The sequence below is a fragment of the Ictidomys tridecemlineatus genome, chromosome 5, assembly GCF_052094955.1.
Source record: "Ictidomys tridecemlineatus isolate mIctTri1 chromosome 5, mIctTri1.hap1, whole genome shotgun sequence".
In the NCBI taxonomy this organism is placed as follows: domain Eukaryota; kingdom Metazoa; phylum Chordata; class Mammalia; order Rodentia; family Sciuridae; genus Ictidomys; species Ictidomys tridecemlineatus.
The window spans coordinates 17,955,315-17,967,050 of record NC_135481.1 but is presented as its reverse complement, the minus strand read 5'-3'; positions in this window follow the sequence as shown (position 1 = coordinate 17,967,050).

Below are 11,736 nucleotides of genomic sequence, written 5' to 3'. Positions count from 1 at the left end.
CTCCCAGAAGTCAACATCACATCTTGAAAAACCAGCCTCTACCTCAGAGCAAAACGTCCAAGGAAGGGGACGTGACCCTTGTCCTTGGAAAGACCCACAGAGCACTCCTAGGCAAATTCCTACCCTGCTGAGCCATTTATCTACAAATTACAGGAGAGATCTTTGGAGCCAGGTGTCCCTGACTCAGGCTAGGTGAGGACCCATACCAACCCCTAGCAAACACCAATCAGCATGAGACAGGAAAAATACCTGGGATGCCAGATGACCCTCCTAGGAGTATATGGTGGTTGATAACAAGTTGGGAAACCATGTAGTTCAGCACGTACTCCTCTCGTGGCTTAAACTAATCAGTTCAAACAACGAATCCCCCTCTTGTACTAACCAATCACCCTTACCCAACTTGTTCCCAGCACTGAAGGTGCTTGAAAAACCAGCCTCTACCTCAGAGCAAAGGCTGTCCAAGGAAGGGACATAACCTTCGTCCTTGGAAAGACCCACAGAGCACCCCTAGGCACATTCCCACCCTGCTAAGTTGTTTATCTACAAATAACAAGAGAGATCTGCTGCACCAGGTGTCTCTGACTCAGTCAGGCTAAGTGGGGACCCATAGCAACCCCCTAGTAGCCACCAATCAGCATGAGACAGGGAAATACCTGGGATGCCAGATGACCCTCCCAGTAGTTTATGGTGATGGGAAACCATGTAGTTCAGCAAGAACACCCCTCTTGGCTTAAACCAATCAGTTCAAATGAATCCCCCTCTTTAGTAACCAATCAGCCCTACCCAACTTGTTCCCACCAGTGAATGTGCTAATCATGTTTTAGAGTTGTTATTTGATTTTCCCGCAGTATGTGATGATTTGCTAAGAGATGCTATGATGTATGTGGGGGTCCCTGCCTTCTCCAAAGAATGTATAAAACTGCTGCAAACCCTGGGTTCGGGGCCTCTCAGCGTCATCAGTTGTTGTGTGTGCGAGGAGGACCGAACTAGCTCTCAATAAACACCTCTTTGCTGCTTACATCGATCTTGGTCTCTGGTGGTCATTTGGGGGTCCCGAATTCGAACATAACAATCTCTGGTTGTTGTGAGGCCTGGACTGTTGAGAACTACCAAAAGGTGTCTGAGAGTCTTATTGTTAGGTGGGAGCTCAGGGATACCAAGATGGCGGAGGCAGAGTGTAAGAAGCATTCGCTGAGGACAAGACAGACCAATTGTGTTCCTGTTTAGGATAAGTCCCATTACCGTGACAATTCCTGCCACTGAGCACTTATCACCATGACAACTCCCACCACAAGTTCAGAATTTTAAAATGACCAATGGGGGTAAAATGGGCAGTATTCTAATTAGGTTTTCTGAAGTAACTAATGGAGAGACGGATTGGAAAATATTCTAATCAGGTATCATAAGATCACCGGTGGGAAAAAAATGGGTTAAGGTCCTCAATCAGGTCCGTTTAGGGAAGCTACTGCTTCAAAGCTCAGCATATAAAATACTAATTTCCAGAGCACGGCTAGACGCTCTCTCTTCCTCAGCCCACTCCCCTCAACCTTGCAGAGGGTTACTTTCACCTTTGCCTTCAATAAATCTGTACTTTGCCTGTTACTTGTATGTCTTGCTCAATTCTTTGTACGGAACACCAAGGACCTGGACTTTGACTGGCCATCCTAATAGTAACATTATGACCTCAAATAGGGCAACTAGTGCCCAAAAGTCCTGGAGGTCTCATGGAACCCAGGAACTCTAAGGTTACTGGAGCTGCTGGGCAGAAGAACTCTATCATTCCACTTCTTCACTTGTAAACATAAGACAAAAACACTTATTACCTCCTTGACCTCAAGTATTGTTGGTTACATGAATAAATGAAATTTGTTTTTCTGAATAGATTTTCTCACACTTGAAATGAGAATCAAGTGACAATACCATGTCCCAGAGGATGTGGAAGGGCCTCTGAGGAGATCTAGAGAGCAACCTAGCATATCTAGTTGTATTTCACTCTGGGTTTATGTGTGTGTGTGTGTGTGTGTGTGTGTCATTAGGAATCCATGCATGCTGGGCAAATGCTCTTCCACTGGGCTATGCTACTAGCCCTAAATTTTAAAAATATTATTTTCTTGGTAATTGCATTAGAGCTTACCATATACATGTTATCAGAGTCAGCTTCAGATTTATACTAATTTAATTCCAGTCCTATAGCACTCTATTCCCTCCCCCCTCTTCTTTATTTTTTTATTTTTTGTACTGATGATTAACCCCTGGGGTTCTTATACTGCTGAGCTATATATAGTTCTTTTTTTTTTTTCTTAATAGAAAGGGTCTCACTTAGTTGCTGAAATTCTCAATGAATAGTTGAGGCTGGCCTTGAACTTTCAATCCTCTTGCCTCAGCCTCCTGAGTCTCTGGGATTACAGGTGTGTGCCACTGTACCCTGTTCCTCCCCACCCTTTTTTCAAACCTGGTGCCGTGGAGCACACCTATAATTCCAGTGGCTTAAGAAGTAGAGGCAGGAGGATTTTGAGTTCAAAGCCAGCCTCAGCAATTTAGCAAGTTCTAAGCAACTCAGTGAAATTCTGTCTTTACTAAAATACAAAATAAGGCTAGGGATGTGGCTCAGTGGTCAAGTGCCCCTGAGTTCAATCCCGGTACCCCCTCCAAAAAAAAAGATCTTTTTTGATATGGACACAATATCTTTATTGACTTTCATGTGGTGCCCACATGTGCAAGGCAAGCGCTCTACTGCTGAGCTACAACCCCAGCCCCTACTTTCCCCACTTTGTAGCACTATTGTTATACAGATTATGTCCATAAATGTTACCAATCCAACAACACATTATTACTTCATATAATTTTATTTCTTTTAATGAAACTGAAGAAGAGCAAGTATATATTTACCATTTTGTTATATTAATCCTATTTATTTTGGGGGGTATACTAGGGTTGAATTCAAGGGCACTTAACCGCTAAGCCACATCCCTGACCCTATTTTATTTAGAGACAGGGTCTACCTGCTGAGTTGCTTAGGGCTTCATTAAGATGCTGAGGCTGGCTTTGAACTCATGATCCTCCTGCCTCAGAGTCACTAGGATTAAGGCGTGCACCAACATGACCATCTCGTTTGCTATTTTTAGTGTTGAATGTTGTACTACACAGGGTGTTGTTCATGCTAAGCATTCACACTACTACTCAATTACATCTTGAGCCCCTACTTGTTATTTTATACAATTGGTTTTTAAATCAGTTAAAAGAAGAAAGGAGGAAGCTGGGGGTGTAGCTCAATGGTAGAGTGTTTGCCTAACATGAGCCAGACCCTGAGTTTGATGCCCTTCATTGCAAAAGAGGAAAAGAGGAAGGAGAACAAATGTAAGTTAATATTGACATACAATTTATATAATTACCTTTACTGATGCTATTTTTTTTTTTAAAGTAGACTCAGACTACCATCTGAGGTCACTTGCTTTTGCTTTTAACCTGATGAACTTCCTTGCTATTTCTTCTTTATTTTTTCTTTTGCTGGGGATTGAACCCAGGGATTCTCAAATACTAGGCACCTGGACTTTGACTGGCCATCCTAATAGTAACATTATGACCTCAAATAGGGCAACTAGTGCCCAAAAGTCCTGGAGGTCTCATGGAACACAGGAACTCTAAAGTTACTGGAGCTGCTGGGCAGAAGACATGAGAACTCTATCATTCCACTTCTTCACTTGTAAACACTTCTTCACTACCAAACAAGAAATACTAAAATGGTATACCATTGATCTCCACCCCCAGCCATTTTAGTATTTCTTGTTTACAGGCTCTTGGTTTTGTTGATCTGAAAATTCTCTTCATTTCTGAAAAAGAGATCTGCTGAATATACAATTCTGGTTGGCAGGATTTTTTTCTTGGGGGGTGGGGGGTTCTTTGAGTACTGCTGGTATGTGATGCCACCACCCTCTGGCCTTCATTATTTCTGCTGTCAATTTCATCTGGCTGCTTTTTTTTTTTTTTTTTTTATACCAGGGATTGAACCCAGGGGCACTTAATCACTGAGCCACATCCCAGCTCCCTCACCTTTTTTTTTTTTTTTTTTTTTGAAACAGTGTCTCACTAAGTTGTTTAGAACCTGGCTAAATTACTCTGGCTTGCTTTGAATTTGCAATCCTCCTCCTGCCTCAGCCTCCCAAAACACTGAGATTACAGTCATGCACCACAATCCTGGCCTGGCTTTCAGAATTTTTATCATAATGTGTCTGTCTGTGACTCTCTTTGCATTTATTCTACTTGGAGTTCATCGGGCTTCTTGGACGTATAGATGATTATTTTTTGTTAAATTTTAGATTTTTGCAAATATTTTTTTCTTCTAAGATTTTTTTTCTGTTCCCTTTTCTCCCTCTTTCTGGTACTCCCATTACACATATATTGGTATACTTAATGGTGTCCCACATGTTTTTGAGGTTCTGTTGATTTTTCTTGTTTTCTTTTTGATTTTTGGATTACACAATCTCTATCAATCTGCCAGGACTGGCAGTTCACATCTATAATCCCAGCTACTCTGGAGTCTGAGGCACGAGAATTGTAAATTTGAGACCAGCTCGGGCAACTAGCAAGACTGTCTCCAAAGGGGGCTGGGGATGTGGCTCAAGCAGTAGCGCGCTCGCCTGGCATGCGTGCGGCCCGGGTTCGATCCTCAGCACCACATACCAACAAAGATGTTGTGTCTGCTGAGAGCTAAAAAATAAATATTAAAAATTCTCTCTCCCTCTCTCTCTCCTCTCTCACTCTCTCTTTAAAAAAAAAAAAAAAAAAAAAAAAAAAAAAAAAAAAAAACTGTCTCCAAAAAGTACAATTATTTTTTCTTTTTTCTTTATTTGTGGTGCTGGGGATCAGACTCAGCCTTACACATGCTAAACAAGGGCTCTACCACTGAGCTACATTCCCAGTCTTCAAAATAATATTCCAAAAAGGGCTGGGAATGTAGCTCAGAGGTAGACCACTTGCCTGGCATATATCAATCCCCAGTACTGCAAATAATAATAATAATCTCTATCAATTTATCTGCATATTTGCTAATTCTTATGCTAATGAATATGTACTATTCAGACCTTCTAGCCAGTTTTTCATTTCAATTATTGTAATTTCAACTCCATCACTATCATTTGGTTCTTTTAAATTTTTTATTTATTTATCTATTTATTTACTTAGTGGTACTGGGGGTTGAATCTCCACGGGCACTCTACCACTGAGCATGCCAAATGCCAAGGTCTTGGCTTGGCACCAGAATCAAGAGCCACCACACACCTTTGTAGGTTCAAACAGCAATTCTTTATTCCTGCTCTCACACCGCCTCCACACAGGTCCAGGGGCAATCCCCATCTCCCGCACAATTCAAGTCCTAAATACTTTCTCTCCACGAGAACTCAGTGGGAACTCAGGCAGCAGGCATGCCCTACTCCCAGCAGGAATAATCTTCAACCTCCAACTTCCCTAAAACTCCTATTGTCACGCCCTAAACCCAAGGATGGGGATACTTCCTGCAAGATACACCCTAATCCTGGATCCACCCTGGTGATTGAGCAGGGTCACCTTTCTCAAACACACAAGCAAGGTCGCAGCAAATTTCCAAGGCAAGTCCATTTAACATGGGGTACGCTGGCAAGGATTTCGATGCGTCATTCCTACTTGGTAATGACCCTCAGCAGAGCTCTATCCCCAATTCCATATATATATATATATATATATTATATATAATATATCATTATACATAATTATATATTATATCATGTGTTATATATTATATATTATATTATAATATATAACATATAATAATATAAATTTATTTATTTATTTTTGGTACCAGAGATTGAACCCAGGGGGGTTTAACCAATGAGCCACCTCCAGCCCTTTTTATTTTTATTTTGATATAGGGTGTTGCTAAATTGCTTGGGGCCTCGCTAAATTGCTGAGGCTGGCTTTGAACTTGTGATGCCTCACCCTCTGGAGCTGCTGGGATTGCAGGCATGCACCACTGTGCCTGTTGTTGTTCTAGATAGTGTCTTGCCAAGTTGAGCAGACAAGCTTCCAATTTGCCATCCTCCTGCCTCAGTCTCCTGAGTAGCTGGGATTACAGGCATGTGCCACTGCACCCAGCTTTGAAATTCATTTTTTAAAAAAAAGAACCAGCAGGACATTGTGGCATACACCTGTAACCCTAGCTGTTTGGGAGACTGAGGCAGGAAGATAGCAAGTTGGAAGCCAGCCTGGGCAACTTAGTGAGATCCTAAAAAAAGGTTAAATGGGCTGAAGTATATCTCAGTGGTAGCAAGTCATGTGTTCAATCCCCAGCAACACACACACACACACACACACACACACACACACACACACTCAATAATAAGAATTTTGTCTGCTTGCTGGGTCATGCGACTAAATCTGTCAGGGTCACTCCAGGTAAATTTGGGCTAACTAAATAAACACGCAGACACAGAAAATACCTTTTTCTTTGGGTTCAGTTTCTGCGCCTCGGCCACAGCTCCCACAAGGAGGACAAAGCAGGCAAGAAAGAGCCACCTGAATTCTTTATTCTTATATAGGAGGGGAGGACACACAGAAGGAGGTTCTATGGAATGTTCTTTCCAAAAAAGGTCAGGGGTAGTATTACAAAGGTACAGGAAGGCAACCCACTCCATTAAGTAATGCCCACTCCCAAAGCTTTGCTCCTCTACTGAGCAGAGATGGGGATCCACCTGCTTTGGGTCAGGGAAGCCAGTCTCCACATTTCCATTGCTCAAAGCTAGAGGGTGCTCAGCTCCTATGTGGCTGCTCCCAACATCTGTTTATTGACATTCTTTTATTTGATATGACACTGTCTTCTTACCATCCTTTTCTCCTTTAATCATAGTTTCCTTTAGTTCCTTGAACTTATCTATAAAGGCTACTTTGAAGGCATTGCCTGTTAGATCTGACATGTGTTCATTCACAGGCAGTGTCTGTTGCCTGATTTGTGTTCAGTGTATGAGTCATACTTTCCTCTTTCTTTGTATGTCTCATAATTTTTGTTGCTGTTGAAGGCAAGACATTTTAGATAATATATTGTTACCAGTCCCTTCCCCCCCAAGACTGTGTCTTGTTGCTATTTGCTTATTTGTTTAGTGACTGCACTATTTCAGTGGAGTCTCTCTCACCCTTCAGTGTTAGGCCTCTAAGGTTGCTATTCCTGGGATTCAGCCATGAGACCATTGCACGTGGTATCTGTAGAGCTTTCTTTGTCTTTACATAAGCACATCTGGCTGTTAAGACCACTGATTACTATGTGTTTGCTCTGATATTTTCAACAAAGCCCTGGAGTACTAAGTGCTGCACAAACCAAACCAATCACGTTTGGGCTCCTCTGAAAGAATAGTTCCCTAGGTCAGTGTTTAAGGTTTGTTTGACTCCAGGTTGGCTCCTTCTAGCTGGCCAACCAGCTAGCCTATTGTTTAGTCCACAAGACCAATGGGTCTACCAGTCTCTTCCCAGTTGTTCTTTCTTTCTTTTTTAATATGTTTTTTGGTTGTAGATGGACACAATACCTTTATTTAATTATTTTTATGTGGTGTTGAGGATGGAAACCAGTGCTTTACATGTGCTAAGCAAGCGTCTTACCACTGAGCCACAACCGCAGTCCCTTCCCAGTTGTTCTTCACTATAACCACTGTTTTCTTTTTCTTTTCTCTCTCTCACTGTTTTGTTGTCTTTTGTTGTTGTTGTTGTTGTTTTGTTTTGTTTTGTTTTTTAGTGCTGGGGATTGAACCCAGAGTCTCCAACCAGCTAGGCAAACACTCTAGCACTGAGCCACATCACCAATCCAACTGACAGTTTACCAGAGGTTCCTTCATGCTCTATTGCAAATAAGGTCAGTTCTTTAAACTTCTCCTTGTGCCCCCACCACAGGTAAAAACCTGAGCCAGGGCTCTGAAGTTGGGGATGGAGACTGTGAGATCAGGCAACAGGCAGCTCCCAAAGGAGGCAGATTTTAAAAGGCCGCTGAAAGAGGCTTTATTGAGACTCACTGGCAGGTAGAATTCATCAGACCCACAGAGTGGACAGGAGAAGGGTCTGAGGAGAAACCGCATGGGGGCTCTATCAGACTGGACTTTTATGAGGCTTATAGCAGGAAGGGAAGGACTTGGAACAGGAAAAGGTGTTTTTAGAGTTCCTTGTCCCGCTGGAGTTGGTTGGGGGAACTGGCTGAAATTCAGGATTGGCCAGAAGATCCTGTTGATTGACAGGCGTTTCCGTTGGGGCCTGATTGATGTTTCTTTCACCAGCGGGCTGCTTTGTCCTAAGTCACTGCCACCGACTTGACATCGACGATAATAAATCTCTCTCTGGGACACTCCCCTGTGAGCAATGTGCCCCTTTCAATGGCAGCAGCCCAAGGTCCTTTTGATTGGCTTCTCCTACCCTAGAAGCTTATCTAGCCAGCTGGAGCAAATATAACGCGGTGCCCAGTATTCTCAGTAGTAATGTCCAAGGTAGAGCCTGTTTCCTATAGGTTGGAGTTGGACAGAAGAAGGGAGTCCCCACCACCCAGCTACACTGGCTCAGAAGTTAGCCTCAGCAACAGGTTGCTGGGGGCAAAATGAAAAATGTGGTTCTGGGGAGGTGGCTCATGCGGTAGCGTGCTCGCCTGGCATGCGTGCGGCCTGGGTTCGATCCTCAGCACCACATACAAACAAAGATGTTGTGTCCGGCGAAAACAAAAAAATAAAAAATATTAAAAAAAAGAAAAACGTGGTTGTCCTGACAACCAAAGAAAGCTGAGCGGGTGGGCTGGGGAGACTGTTAGCTTAATCATCTGGAGTGGAGTTTCTGTCTTACTGAATTGGGAGGGCAGAAGAGGCAGAGTGACTGATTTTGTAATAAATATACCATAGTAACAAGCTGCTAAAAACAAGGGCAACAGGGCTGGGGCTATAGTTCAGTGACAGAGCGCTTACCTAGCATATGTGAGCCACTGGGTTTGATCGTCAGCGCCACATAAAAAAATAAATACATTTATATGTTCATCTACCAAAAAAAAAAAAGGCAACTGGGTGTGAAATGCATGAGAACACTGAACTATCTTCACAATTTTTCTATAATTAAAAAAAAATTTCTGAAAAATGAAGTCTACTGAAAAAAAATACATTATTAGGGCTGGGGATGTAGTTCAGTGATAGAGCCCTTGCCTATCATACACAAGTCCTCAGGTTCAATTCCAAGCACCATGAAGAAACAAAAAAGTTCCCCAGGTATGATGGCACTCACCTGTAATTCTCTCCTACTAGGGAAACTGAGGCAGGAGGATTGAAAGTTTGAGGCTAGCCTGGGCAATTTAGCAAGACTGTCTCTAAATTAAATAAAAAGGATTGGGGATGTGGTTCGGTGGTAAAGTGCTAGTCTAGCATACATGGATGGGGTCCTGAGTTTAAGTCCCATTACCATAAAAAAGGAAGAAAGGAAGGAAGGAAGATAGGAAGGAAGGAAGGAAGGAAGGAAGGAAGGAAGGAAGGAAGGAAGGAAGGAAGGAGAAAGGAAAGAATTCTTACCAGAAACATTTCAAGGCCCAGGGAAAGATGAAAATGTAGTGCTCTTTTCAAAATTTATTAAGAATTCCATTAAGGTGGGCTGGGACTATAGCTCAGTGGCAGAGCACTTGCCTAGCATGTGTGAGGCACTGGATTCAATCCTTAGCACCACATAATAATAAACAAATAAAATAAAGGCATTCTGTCCATCTACAACCACACACACACATACACACAAAAAAACATTCATTAAGGCAACAGCACAATTGGGACCTTCTAAGCTTAAGACCCTATGCAACTGCACAGACTGCTTGTCCCTGAAGTTTAACCCATCTACCCCAAACTTGGCACTTAATTGTGATCATAAAAGTCATCAAAAAAGAAAAAAAAATGCCCACTATCATCACTCATTTCAATGTCTCTGTCTGCCAGAGTTTTCAACCAATTAAAGAAAACAAGAAAAATGAATGATAAAAAGAATAAGAGGTCTGGAGTTGTGGCTGAGTGGTAGAGTGCTTGCTTAGCATGTGTGAGGAACTGGTTTTGATCCTCAGCACCACATAAAAATACACAAATAAAATAAAAGTATGCTATACATCTACAACCACAAAAAATACATGTTTAAAAACATCAACTCTTAAAAAAAAATGAGAGGCAGATATGGTGGTACACACCTGTAATCCCAGTGACTCAGGAGGCTGAGGCAGGAAGATTTCAAATTCAGGCCAGCCTTGGTAACTCAGTGAGGCCCTAAGCAACTTAGTGAGACCCTGTCTCAAAACTAAAAACAGAATAAAGCAGTAGTAAAGCACCCCTGGATTCAATACTTGGTACAAAAAATAAAATAAAAATTAAAAAACAGTAAGACTTGTTGTCACTTTGATGAAAGGCTTTCTCTGCACAGACCATCCAAGAAAATCTACCAGGGTTAAGGATGTAGCTTAGTGGAGGAGTGCTTGCTTAGCATAACTTGATCCTCAGCAGCACAAAGGAAAAAAACAAAAAATAAAAAATTAGCATTTATTGAAACTGAGGGGTTAAGAGCAATTTTAAACAAACTCAACTGCATTACTATATGTGAGCAATAGGTAATTATAAAATTATACTTAAAAATCTATACTAGTTGAAAACAGTGGCGCATGCCTATGATCCCAACAGCTTGGGAGACTGAGGCAGAAGAATCCTGGGTTCAAAGCCAGCCTCATCAACTTAGCAGGCCCTAAGCAACTCAACAAGACCCTGTTTCTGATAAAAGTACAAAAAAGGGCTGGGGGGGCTGGGGATGTGGTAACGTGCTCGTCTGGCATGGGGCACTGGGTTCGATCCTCAGCACCATATAAAATAAAATAAAGATGTTGTGTCCACCAAAAACTGAAAAATAAATATTAAAAAATTCTCTCTCTCTCTCTCTCTCTCTTAAAAAAAAGGGGAGGTCTGGGGGGGTCTGGAGCTGTAGCTCAGTGGCAGAGCGCTTCCCTGGTATGTGTGAGGCACTGGGTTCCATCCTTAGCACCACATTAAAAAACTAAACAAATAAAGGCATGCTGTCCATCTACAACTTAAAAAAAAAAAAAAGCGGGGGCGGGGCGCTGGGGATGTGGCTCAAGCGGTAGAGGGCTTACCTGGCACCTGGCATGCGTGTGGCCGGGTTGGATCCTCAGCACCACATACAAAGATGTTGTGTCCGCCGAAAACTGAAAAATAAATATTGAAATTCTCTCTCTAAAAAAAAAAAAAAATGTATTTTTTAAAAAAAGGGAGCTGGGAATGTGGCTCAGTGGTTAAGCACCCCTGGATTCAATCCCTGGTACCAAAAATAAATAAATAAATAAATAAACAAACAAATAAACAAACAAATAAATAAAAAGGACTAGGGATGTAGTTCAGTGGTAAAATGACCCTGGGTTCAATCCTTAATACCAAAAACTAAAATTTTTAATTAAATAAAAATCTATACTGGGGCTGGAGTTGTAACTCAGTGTAGAGGCCCTGGGTTCAGTCCTTAGCACCACATAAAGATAAATAAATAAAATAAAGGTATTGTATCCATCTATAGCTACAAAAAATATATTTTAAAAATAATCTATACTAGCTACAAAAACTACAAGGTATTAAAAGGAAGATACATCTAACAAAAAACTTCATGGTAAAATTGTAAAACTATATTGAAAGATACAAAAATAGATCTCAATAAGGGAGCAATACATAT